The sequence below is a fragment of the Pelecanus crispus genome, chromosome 12 (genome assembly GCF_030463565.1).
Source record: "Pelecanus crispus isolate bPelCri1 chromosome 12, bPelCri1.pri, whole genome shotgun sequence".
Classification (NCBI taxonomy): domain Eukaryota; kingdom Metazoa; phylum Chordata; class Aves; order Pelecaniformes; family Pelecanidae; genus Pelecanus; species Pelecanus crispus.
This window is the reverse complement of record NC_134654.1, coordinates 6,140,010-6,153,898: the sequence shown is the minus strand read 5'-3', so window position 1 is coordinate 6,153,898 and position 13,889 is coordinate 6,140,010.

The window sequence follows — 13,889 nt, the reverse complement described above, 5'->3', positions numbered from 1 at the left end:
CTGCTACTAGTATTCCTTAAAATACATCAACATCACTCTTAAGCCAAAAATAATAATAGTATTTGGTAAATAATGTTATCTACAAATATTCGACTGTTACAACAGATCTGGCTTGCGCCCAGAGATCAGTTTCCACAGCTCTGTGCGTTTGTATGCTCACCCTCTGACTTCAACAGAAGACAACACGACTGTGCCAGCACCCCCCACCGCTGGGGTAGGACCATCTGTCCAGACCCTCTCACACTCCTCAAATACATTTACCTAACTTCAGTGAACAGCCACGCTGAGGTCAGCAGGACTTTTGCATACAGCTACCTGTATCCTTAAGGACTTCTCAGGATAAGATTCTCTCCGTTTAGAAGTCCTTCACTGCAAACACCAAAGAGTTGGTATGCAGATCAAAATTTTCAGAGGCCTAAGGGAGTGAGATACTCAGTTCTCAGTTACTTTCAATCACCACTTGCATCAAATTCTTCCTAGCCCTTGTTAAAATCCTTATAATGATACATACTGAGTAGCATACAGTGAACCACATTATGGACAGTATAAAGAATGATACAGACCTTTGCAAGATACTACCCTACAGAATTAACAATCTTCTCAATATTTTATATTTGGCAAAGGAGATGATGACAAGAAAATGCATGAGAACGTACCAGGTGAAGGGCATCAGGAAGGTCCATCACTCTAAAAACACAGAAAAATTGTAATAAAATATTTGTGATTAAACCAAATCCACAGCACATAAAAAAATCCATTAAAATCAACAGTATGGTTCTGGACAACACTTTACCAAGGTGAGCTAAGTATCTGCTACAGAAACTCCAAATTCACAGATTTTAAATCAAGAAAAGCTAAGCTGCTTTTTCTGTGTTAAAGACTTATAATTTATGGGCATAGCAACTCATTCACGATTTGTAATATTCATGTGCCATTCATATACTCTCTGATCTGTGTTTAACAGGCTAGGGCATTCTCTCAGATGCACCAATACATTCCATGCTTGTGACCATACACGTGACCACAAGGTGGAGGGGGAGGAAGAAATAGAGAGAGAAATCCAAGTGTCATACTGTATTTTATATTTTTCTTGGTAATAAGTCTTTGAAGAATGATCAGACATAAAGGACAAAAGGGAAAAGAACATTCTAACATGTTTTTTCTTGTGTTTTGCCTGACTTTCTTGACATACTGTATCTACACAAGAGAGGTTTGTCCTCCCTATATAGTTATTCTAAGCACCTTAAAGTATTTTCTCCAATACATTCCATATTTAGCATGGTTGGACATTTCACAGAAGTTAAAAGTCATTACATGATTTTTCTTATATTAAAAAAGAGTCATGTTTAAAAAAAAAAAGAAAAAGAAAAAGACTGCAAGTTATTAACTAGTATAAATTGTCTGGGTTTTCCTCTCCCCCCTGCCCCCCTTCAGGCTCTTACATCTAGAATTTTATTGTCTTGCTGCAGTTTAGCATTAGTGATTCTGGCACACGCACAAAAAAATCCCATTGAAATATGGGTTCATGAGGAAAGAGTCATGCTATAAATTACAATTCTGGAACAATTAATTTTTAAAAAGTATATTTTAAAAGTATATTTTTAAAAGTATATTTTAAAAACTGTATTTATTTAACTACTTTAATTTATATAGAATGGTAATCCATATCTTGTGCAAGTACTTTTAAAATAATTTTTGACACAGTTTACAGCACAGTAAACATTTTCTTAGAACTTGTAAAGCTGGTGACACCTTACTTTGTACCTACCATAAAATAACTATTTTGCACACATTGCAGATCTATTTAAGATATATTTGCATTAAAGACCATTTTAAGTAGTACTCTGAAAACAGGGGGGAAAAGGAGGAAAATAATGAAGTTTTCCCAGTCCAAGACTAATGATGTTCGCTTAATCAGCCTAAACCAAACACATTATGCAAACAGCTATTTCCATCTAGGAAAAAAAAAATCTTAAGTGGAATTACCATAAAAATATCTTATTACCTAACAGAACAAAGTGTTTGCCGTTGCCCTCTCCAACATATGATTAGGAAAAATTTGCATTCTAAAGTTTAGGATTTATTAGTTTCACCTTTTTTTTATTGTACATTTCATTTAAACTTCAGAAAATTCAAATAATAGCAATTTATATCAGAACTATGTTTTCAAGCTCTTTTTTCTTGACATAAGCCTAAATTTACTGTTACAGGACTTCTGGCTAAAGCAGGCTGCCTGCTGAATGTTTTCCTGTTCTTGATATAAAACCATCAACCCTGAAGATTCATTTGCTTTTGTTGATACAGTTCTTTTCAGATACGTTCATACCTTTGCACAATCTTTCAAAACCCTGGCACAGCACTAAGCTACTTGAAACCAACAGTGATTAACAGGCATTACAGAACAGATAAAGTATTAAATAGCACGACGGTGTTACTTTATGTCTTTAACTTTGTACACAAAGCTTGAAAAGTGCAACTGATTTATTGGCACTTTCAAATAAATTTAAACTACTGGCTGAAACAAATATTTGTATTCCAGAAGGTAGTTTATCAGTGTTCATGCTCCATTTTTATACTTCAATCAGACTTCCAGATCTGTATGTAAATGTTTGTGTTTTGACTACTAAATATCAAAAATGGTAAACACTTTTACATAAGCTTTTTCTGACCTCTTAATCCATTTCTAGTCTAATGCAAACAAAACCAAAACATTCACTAGCTGAATAAGAACTATATGGTTCGCCATGCATCCAATAATGTAAATGGAAGCTTTAAACTCGCATTTCCCATGTGTGGCCATAGCAAAAATTTACTTGAGAACTACTGCTTTGTTCGCCACTAAAATAATGAATGATGGCATTAGTTCATAAAATAAAATTTAAATCCAGTCCTTTTGAGAAGCAGAAAAGGGCAATTTTTTTTTTCTTTTGTCCATACAAAGAAACAAACACACACGAACAGTACCCATTTACACTGAAAATAAACAACAGTAGGAACACCATTAATGCATATTGGATTTATTTCCCCTGGCTGCTTCTCAGTCAGCTAGTACATTGATGAAAAGTCTCAGATATTATACATCAATATAACAAATATTGAATGGATGACAAACTGCCAAATCTCAGCAAATAGCCATCAATGTGAAACCATCACCAAATAAGAGCCCTCCCTGGTGGTGGTAAACTGGTGGTCAGCGCTGTTCAACATTATGCAAAAATGATTTTTTGTCTTTTTGTTACCTCCACGTCAAGACTGGATACCTTTCTAGTACCCTCTAGTTATGGATTTAAGTAAATTTGGGCTCAACAGAGTAAGGGACACAGAGATAAGCAGGAAGCCAGACAGCCTAGCAGTCTTTTCTAGCATTAATCTCTCCAAGTCACAAAGGGTCACAAGATGCCAACAAGTGCTGGAATTAGCTTCCAAGAACTACCGAGTTCACACCAACTTTGCTGCCAATCGTTTTTACGCATAGAAAGCGTGCTGCGTGCCTCAAGGCCCGTAAAGACTGATGAGAGACTGCAGTTGCTATTAAACTTCCGTAATTCAGCCACCTGAATTAACAAAGCGCTGAAACGTTTTGCTGCTTAGATGGATTGAAGACTTCCTATTCTGAATCTATGGATTTTTCACCTGGGCACAGAAGAGGCAAGTAAAGCCATTAAACGTTTATTCCTGACAATTAGGCCCGGCTGCACAACGAAGACCGTCATTAGTCGCATTACTCAAATTTCTTATTCACGCCATCGTCACCGGCAAGTTAGTTACGTCAGCTAACGAGCAGCAGGCACCGAGCGGGGCGGATGACAGCCTCCCAAGCTAGCGCTGAGGTGATTTACCGACACCCACCTCGCTGGCAGCCTTTCCCCGCCGCCCGGCAGGGAGCGGTCGGAGCCGCCGCCCGGCCGGGTGCCGTGCCCGCGGAACCGCCCCTTCCCGCGGCCCGTCGTCTGCCCGCGGAGCCGCCTCCCTTGCGACAGCGGCCGCCGCCGGCGACCGGGTGCCCGCCGGCGGCTGCCGGCCGCAGGGCGAGGCGGCCGCCTCACGGCGCGAGCGGCGACCGTTGGCGGCGGGCGCCCGGGCCCGCCCGCCCATTGGCCGCCGCCGCGGCCGTTGGGATTTGAAGGGGAGGGCGGGAAGGGCCGTTGGGCGCGAGCGGCGCTCGCCGCCTCACGTCGCCACCGCAGCCCCGGGCGAGGACGGGCCACGTCTGGCGGGGCCGGGAAGGGCGCGTTTGTGCGCTGGCAGGAAAGGTGAAAGGCCTGGCAGCGGGCGGGGATGAGTAATGAGCTAAAAGCAAGGCAGGTGTGGCTCGGCGAGCGTTTCCTACAGCCTTGGCTTTCCTCTCCAGAAGCCTCCAGGGAGGCGGTTGCCCAGAAAGGCTTTGCCCTGTTAAAGTGACACGCTGCAAGTGGCCACGCACCGTGCTCTCGGGTAGAAGCAAATCAGTAACAAAAAAAAAACCAAAACCCACTAGAAAAGGGAATTTACATGATTTAGATGAACAAAGAATTTAAGATCTCGCTCACCAGGCAGCTACTGAAGAATTTTAATTTCAACCACATGAATAAGCCTAGCATGTTTGTGCCTGTCTGGGGCACCAGGCTTAAATGATTACTTAAGGCATTTATGACACTTACCTTTAACTCCATGACTTTAGAACATTAAAAGACAAATGAAAAAACCCTAAAAAAAAAAAAAAAACCAACAAAAAAAAAAACCCAAAACCTACAGAAAAATACTTTGTACCAAATATCCAGTTAATCGACGGAGATAAAGTCCAAAGCTTTTAGTGCAAGGTTTTGCTTTGGCTGGAAATTATCTTTCTCATTTTAATGTATCTTAAAGAAATTTAAATGTTAGCTGAAATAATAGTCTTTAAAGTTATCTAAGTGGTGAACCTTGTGCTCGTGTTTCCTGCAAGCGTCTCTTGCCAGATAGCCACAGGAAGTTTATGCATGTATTTGTCGGCTGCAAAGAACGCTTTCTGCGCTGTTATTTCAAATTTAATTTATGACAAATGCCAGCTGATGACCTCCAGTGGGGGAACGTCTTTAAAAGGTACATGACACCTCAGTGCTAAAGAGACTTGGCATATCTGGGGCAGAAAGTTTTATTTCCTCTGAACTTATAATCAGATCTCCGTGCATGCTTTAATTTTAGGGGGCCTAGTGTACCCTCTGTTCTCCTGACTTACAAAACTGTACAGACATCAAAGCAGTCAGCAGGTTTAATTAGACTCTTAATTACTTATATGGGTGGTAAGGTATGCATTTGGGAAACAAAAACATGATTTTCAAAACTAGCTGAATGCCAGCGAGCAGAGTAGCATTCACATAACTGTGGTATGCCGTACCTTTCACAACATCATTCATAAAGAAAATGTTTGGGGTTTGAGTTTTGGTGGGTTTTTTTACTAAAATAGGTTCTAGATATTTCTAGCTTTCAGGTCTGGTGCACGTAGCAAAGTACACCTTTCAGAGCTGAAGCAGGGTCTGTGTACACATGCTCAAAGGATGCTTTGTAAGCCGGTTTCTTTGCTGGGCTGCATGCACGAGGAAATACACTTTACAGCATACACAGGACTAGCAAGTGATACATAAATGTAACAGTTTGATATTTGACTGAAAGCTTTACCTATAACTGCCAGGCGTTTCCCTTTGCCCAAGCTTTGCTAGTCTGGTTTTTGTCTGGCCTTTATTGAAAAAAACAAAAGCTATGTACACTGCTATAGCCAAACAAGTACAAGAAGTACAACTGTGTGCATAACTGTTCCGGTAAATATGGTAAAACTGGCATATTCCAATAATTCATCATCTGGGATAATTTTTTACTCTTTATAGCTAAACTATAAAGTTATAAAATACCCAGTTTGCTGTTCCCCTCTTCTGAGTCATTCTGTCATTCAGCAGAAAAGGAAGAACTGAAAGTGTTCAGAACTCTTCCCTCCCCTATGTGTTAACTTCCTTTTGTAAAGTAAATGTCATTTTGTGTTTTCTACATTGCTGTTTGTAACTTCCCTGCCTGTTTTTATTTCTTGCTACAAATTACTTTCATATGCAAGCTTCATTAACATGGTTTACGCCCTCCGCCAGAATAATTAAATTATTATTAAATAAAACAGGCCTTTGTTATTTAAGGTCCCATGTCAGTTTTCAAAATAATGGCTGGGAATCATCCAACTGCAATTATGTTCTACCTACCTAAATTCTCTTTGTAGTTTTAATTAAAAGACATTATCCAGCATGATTTCACCTCCTATTTTAAGTTCTTGTACAGTACTGGTTAAGGAAAAAAAAAAAAAAATCTCTGGAAACCAATCACTCCTTTTTGTGGACTTAAATAGGTAGAATAAATACCTTTGTTTTATCCTAGCATGCAATGATAGACTTCTGTAATCTCTAAAATTTTCTTTAAAAATAAGATACATTGTCCTAAAGGTATACATTGGGAAACTTGGAATAGTGTATCACTGAGAATTGTTCTTACTACAGTTAAGAAACGTTAAGGGAATGCAAGTCACAGATAGATGAATGCCCTTGAACAATGACAGAAGAATTGGAAGCATGGTGCAAACACGTAAGAACTGTCACAACAGCTAAGCAGCTGACAAATGCCATAAGAAATAAGAATCTGAGGAGAGGTACAGAACATCTCCAGGATAATTAGGCATATTGATTAATAAATGAGACTGACATACTAGCTAAGGAAAAAAAGCATTGGTAATGCAGTATATTTTTGGCAGATATTTAACACTGGGAGATTTTCTCTTGAATAAAATTTGGATTTTTTTTTTTCTTTAAAAAAGGTTCTCTTCAACCTCAGAAGTTTTTCAACCAGTCCAGGTAATTATCCTTGAGCATCAAAATCAGAGAGACTGTTTAACCTGCCTTATAAAGAGTTATTAGTACTGATTTTGCTATCTCTTCTGTTCAGGTATTCAGTGAAATCAGCATCTAGTCCTTTCAAGAATTCTAAGAAAATAGACCTGATGCTTCCAGTTGTTCGGGTAATTCCGAGAGTAAGCTTAATCAGGAGAGAGCATCTAACCACAGAGAACCTGTACAGGCAAAACCAGAAACTATCCTCTGATTTAGAAGAGCCTGTAAGAGAACTTTGAGTTTATCTTCATTGCAGATTTCAGGTGAGTGATAACTGAACAATAGTCACATTCCAAACATGTGCTCAGGTCGTCACCTTATTGCGGAACTCAGTGCAGGTATTTCATGCAGCTCCAAGTAATAGTCCAGAAGTTAAAGCCTTGTATTAATAAATTTCTTCTGCAAATTCCAGTACGCAGTAAGTGTGCTGCTGGATACTGTGTTACTAAGGCACCCCCAAGCAATTCTGAGGAATCAAATTAAGTTACAGCAGATATTTTCAAAAAACATTATACTACTTTTCCTCTGAGAGCAGGTAAATTGTTCTGCTTCACAGAGAAACACAGAGATATTCCCAGGAATTTTTGACTAAAATATCAAAAGCATCAAGATGGAATTACCCCAATACAACTCATTTCAGTCTGAGCAGATGTTTCAGTTTTAGTCAATAGGGCAGAGACAGCAATTGCAAGTGTCATATTAATTTCAAAAATTGATTCTCCATAGTGCAGCTGGGAGACTTTTGAAAAGCACAACCTGGTGCATAACTGTGATCTGTGGAACAACTAAGTTCTGTTAATGTACTTTGAAAATAATTTATTCTAATTATGCCCCCAGGATATTTTCACCAATCAGAAAGCTGAATCCTATTTAAACACTTTTAATTTAATTGTTTTACTCATGTAACTACACAAACCACTGAAGTGTTTTTACATGTGCATTGCTTAGTTTATAATCATCAGAAAGTGAAGCTAGTTACATAAATTTGCACAAAACTGGAGTTCAGATATTGATGGAAGACATCTGAAAATGTAAATGTTTTTCATGTGCTAATGTCAACATTTAAATAAAATAGACAATCACCCCCATTTCTAGGATCAATAATTTATTTAGTTTTATTTTTTACATTTTGCAATTTGTTACAGGAGAAGAAACACTTGCTAATGAAAGTGACATGGTTTTTAACCATTTTCCAAGGTAATGGAAAAAGTTAAGCATATTCCCTAGTATGCACATTCATGACTAAGCTGCCAATATTAAATAATTTTAAGCAAGTGTACTCCCTATTTAATCCTTGTATAAATTAATTTTAGTACTCTCCTTCTCCTACAGGAAGACTAAATTGTAGCATCTAATTTTCTTTATCCTGAAGTCTCAATCTGTGCTCTCGCTACTTATCTATCTGCAAACAAGTCAAATAAACTAGTTACTGAAGCCAAAGCCACAGAAGTGGATTTGGTGCCAAGGTTCCTTTTTCTCCTGGCAACCTACTCAGTTTCCTACTGTCCCAAAAGGAAACAAAAGACTCCCAGTTTTCTGAAAACCAGATTCTCTGCATGACAGTGCATTGCATTGCCACTAAATGGGCCACAGTGGATGTTCTTACAGGAAACAAATCAGGTAACTAACAAGATACAAAGAATTATAAATGAACTTGGTAAAAATGTTTCTAACATTTTCCCAATAGTATATTAACTAGAATCCTACTTTCCTTCCACAAAAAATATATTTTTTTATAAATACATTTTAATACAGACAATTCTGATTCTATGCAAAAAAGTCAATGTCACATTCAAACAGGTTTTCTCAGTGTAGCATTAAGATACAAGCAGACATCACAGTAGGCATTAACACAGTGATTCTAGGGAGGCAGTTAACTACAGCTTGTGAACAGATACACAAACACACAATTTCACCCGCTTAGTCAGACTGTCCTGTGATTTAGAAAACAACTGAGCTGCAGCTTGAGGCCTAGAGTATCACACCCTTCAAATACATTTCCATGTTTAGAAAATGAAACGAAACTGTCAATGAGATTTAATATCTGACTAATATTGAAACATTTGTATAAACTCAGGTAGTGCTCATGCTGGGGGTATAGAAAAGAACTGCTAACAGAAGCTACCAGCTATTGCAAACTCAAGAGAAAAAGCATTTACACTTACCATGGCCTTAAAGCTCTTGGTTCCAATCAGCTGAAATTAACTCTTTTCCTGTCCTTGTCCCTCTCCCTCATTTTTTCCCAGAGCTAACTTTTACCACTGGAGCCAATGCATGTAAACCTGTCTAGCTTTTGTGCAACACATACAGTTCTAGTTGCTCTCCCCTGCTCCATAAGGGATAGCAATAATAGCTCTAAGTTTCATTCCCAACCAGATCTAATTAAAATTGAGCTACTAACCATATTTTTTCAGGTTAAGAATAACTAACAGAACGTTTTTATAATACTTATTAGGTACAAGAGTTGGATATTAGCATTTTCTTACCTTAAATAGCCCCCAAATAATCTTTGCATGAATAAGAGTTCCCTTTAATTTTTGTCATGAAGATTAGAATTTAGTTTTTATGGGTCAATATGTAGCACTATTTCTCAGTACACTTTAATAGTCTGTTTGCTCAAAATGAAGGAATTTGGAACTTGGTAGCCTGCAATGTTTCGCACACAGGCAGCCACTGCTTTGACACTCTACACAAGTTTTTTAAATGAAACTCAAATAGAGGACAGAGGTGACAAATAGAGCTACCTTACTGATGTGCTCAAAAACAAGACAACAGAGAGACATTATGAGCAAGAAGTAAGTCCCAACACCTTGCTTTCAAACCTGAAGAGAATTTCTACATTTAAAAAAAAAAAAAAAAAACCAAAACACAAAAACTTTGAGTCAGGGAAAGTGGATTATTCAGTTATTTCATAAATGTCACCACATAAAGGATACATTCACAGAAACAATTTTGGCTTTTGTCACTGATCTAAGAACAAAGTTTCTAGAATTTAAACCATGCTATACTTGATATGTTCATTCTAAAAATAAATTGTTCTCTTTCTGCCACTAAAGTCTGTGAAGTATTAGACCATGCAGCATGGCAGCTAACCACAAATGTATTACTGTTGCTTTTTGTTAAAAAAACTGAAGTTTAAAGGAATCCAGGACTGAGGAAGTGAAAGAATGTGTTGAGTTATAATTTCCTTGTCTCTCAGAAAAATTATGTCACTATTAGCACTCACAGAGACTTAGTTTCTTTTTCCAAGATTAATTCACTCTGTAAAGTACATATATAATCCTGTCTTATGACGGGAAACAGCTAGTCATTATTAGCACATAATCTCGGTTAGCTCTTAGATGTTTTCTTTCACTTTCAGAAAGTCAGATCCCGAATTTCCAGACTGGCTCGTTAAAACAGAGCTGTAGTGCTAATTAAAATAATTTTTAAAATGAGACCAAAGAAAAAAAAAAAAAAGAATTATTTTTTCCAGAGCCAATATTTGGTGATTTTGTAGATGAACTTCCAAAGTAAACCCAATAATGATTAATATTAAAATACAAAATAATAACTAGTCAAGGAGACTAAGAAATTCTTCTGTGAACAATGCTGTTAAGATTTGATTTTCAGCTGGTTCATAATAAGAATCAGCTGCCAATTTAAGGGAAAAAAATGTGGATTTCATTTTACAACTGACCTGAGAGCTCTCAGCTCCCTTTCAGATAAAAGTTGTTCAGTGCTGTACAAAGCATGGTCTTTAACATTAAATTTTGCACGTAGTTTTAATGTGAAACAGGGACAGAAGTGCCATTAGAACAGCAACTGTACTGCAAAAGTTTTTGAAGAAACACTCTTCTAGTGCTGTTTAAGTGCAACAATATAATGTCTCATGTCAACACTACACATTATACTGCTGCATAAACAGGTAGAAAAGGAATGGAACCTCTCCCTTGGACAGTGATTCCCACATGTTTGTAAACATTGTGGATGTAGATGACCTTAAAGAAATGCTAACAAAGTGTTTCCAAGTGAAACAGAGAGATAACAGTGATAACTGTTGCAGTGGAATATAGAAAAAAGCACCTTAATTACACTTCCCACAGAAAGTTTTGTTATTTGCCTTGGTTTAAGAATCAGAACTTGTTATTTCAGCAAACTGTGGGGACTTTAAAAAAAAAAAGTAGAATTCCTCCAACTGAAAAGCTAAAGCTAAAATAGGTTGACATTTATTTTATTTAAAATGTCCAATATTTGTTTCTGTTTTAAAGTATTCCTAATAATAGAAGACAACAAATTCACTCAACAAAGTATCTCCTATATGATTCACACTAAATTTTCTGTTAGCCTGAAATTATTACCCATGGAATCTGAATTCTCAGAACAGTTAGCAGAATTCAGGAGATCAGTAGCAGATGGTTCGTCCTGTTACGTTTAACCTCAAACCTACCATAAAATGCAGAGTGTCAAAAAGTCAATTCAACAACATACTGTACTATTGGGAACAAGGTAGCTTTCTCTAGCTTCTTTTTCAGAGGGGCATGTCCACCACTCAAGTTTTCATTGATTACAGTAATATTTTTATGGAATTACTTTTGGTTTTGAAGTCCAAAGTCTTAAAAGGAGGTAGCATAAAAAAGGAGCAGAACATGACTTTTTCAGATCAGCAGACAATGATATGCTGTACAGAGAGGATACTCAGTACTATAACCCAAGACTGACAAGAGTCTGTACCAAAGTACAACCGCTCTCACCAAAATACACCAAGATGTACATTTCTGTTTGAAACATACATCTGTTTGAAATGTATGACCTGCAATTCTGGGCAAGCACCATTGCTAGAAGTCTTTTAAAAATCTTATGCACAGAAGTGATTATTATAAACAGCAGGTGAGAGTTGAAAGATACCCTCAAAAAACCTGTATAGGGTGCTAGTTGTAAACGCACACACTCTCTTCTGTCTTCAAATCGGTATATTTTCTCCTTCAACAGTTGAAACAAAATTCATAAATACTTAAACTTGCAAAATGTCATTTAATATATAGACAGTTTAATAGCCCTGATGCAAAAAAAAAAAAAGGGGGCGGGGGACACCTAGACTTTTTTAAACTATTTTCACCCTTAGTGATTATTGTGCTATAGACCTTAATGATCCGTAGCTCAAAGCATTGTACAAATAATGAGGAAATTTTTTGTAACTCTCAAACAGATATGTCAGCTGTAGGCTAATTGTACAATTTAACACACTAGAGAGAAAAAACAGTGATAAATACAAGTCTCATTGTGATAATAATTACTACAAGATACTAGTTGTGTAAAATCAGTGAACTTTACATACTTTCTTAGCTACGAATCTTAATAGAGAGTTCTGTGCTGTAACCTAAACTCACTGCATTTTCTTTAGAAAACTGAATCCTCTTTCAGAAATAAAGCAAGCCAAGCCAACTACAAGTGGTAACACATTTAATAGTGATCACAACCCCAGTAAGAGCACAAAGACCTCCCTGTTCTTAGGCAGATGGCTACATTTGGAACCATTTGTCGTTCTGTTTGACTTAGGCTGTGACTAGAAAGATGTTAATCACGACTGGAAATGGTATTTTATAAAAATTATTACAATCACACCTATCTGAGGCTAACATATAATGTTCCACTTAAACTCACAGAATTAGACATGGAGACATCAAGTATTTATAGAAATATCTACAAACTGCAACTGCCTTTTAGTTTTTTAAAGTGTCAGTGAACTGACCTCTAGAGTAAGCGTTTCATGACAACAGGCTACCTCACACAGCCTTCTTGGGTTTTGTTTTGCATACACTAGTTTACTCTCTTGATGTTGCTTCTTCTTTGCACTTCTATCTTTATAAGAAGCACATGCTGAGAAATTTGGGCAAAATTGGTCTTAAACTTCCTACAGAGTCTGAAGAGAAAGCTTTTGCTAAATTTTTGCTGTGCCTTGAAGTCCTACATTATTAGACTTACTGTTTCACCTGTATTCATTTCCAATGCGAAATATTTTTAACAAAGGGAAAACACTGTCATAACATTCTTCAAATTCAGATACAAATGGAAAACTGGAAATTCCACGTTCTCCAAGTGCCCTAGACAAATGAAAGCTTTGCTCTAACAAGCAGTGCTGAAGCCCTTATCTTAGCATTGAGCAGAGATGAAAGAAAATAGACATGAAAAACATACAGCATGAATAGGCTGAATGTTAGCTATGTAAAAATGTTAAATAAAGCTAAAATCCTTCAGTTTTTCCTGATTGTTCTGCAACTGGCTTGCAAAAACTGAAATTAATGGAAAATGCTTATGGAGGTTCATAGACCCTCAATGCTATTTTGCCTTCATCTGAAATGTAAAAGGACAGTACCCGATTAAAAACTGCTCTGTCATCCAACCACTGGTCTTCATTGCGAGTTTCAGCGTTTCCAAGATTAAACAGAATATTACATAGAAGGAACAAAACTAAAGGATGAGATACTTATTTAGAGAACTAATCTGAAGATGAAACTTGCTTTTGTTAAGATGTTATGCTCAAAATTTTCAACTGGATGTACGAGTTAAATTGGCCGTGCCTTTGAAGCATTCACAAAGAGAAACAAACAAACAAAACTCTACATTTGCATCCATCCACTCACGTGCTTTCTCAGATTACATTCTCTGAGAAAGCAATCACGTCCTAAAAGATACTTCAGGGCAAGAACACAGATCCGCAGAATTAGGGCAAAATCCCCCAGGTCCCACAAGGCCATTTTCAAAGCAGACACGTAAAAGAAGTTAGGGAAGTGGTATCCAAAGATCATTTAGCATTGTAGAACCGCTTAAAATTCTGAAGAACTGGGTCTGCTTCAAAGCTCAAAAAAGATGAGACTGGCAAATTTAGTCATGAAACTCCTACTGTGGCAAAGAGTCCTTGGTTTGTGGATCCTTGTCCAGCTGACACTGTGGGCAACTGAACTGAAGGTGTTGGTATCCCTGACAACTTCGATAGGAAGGGGAAGGCCAGCGCAGGTTGGCTGTCCA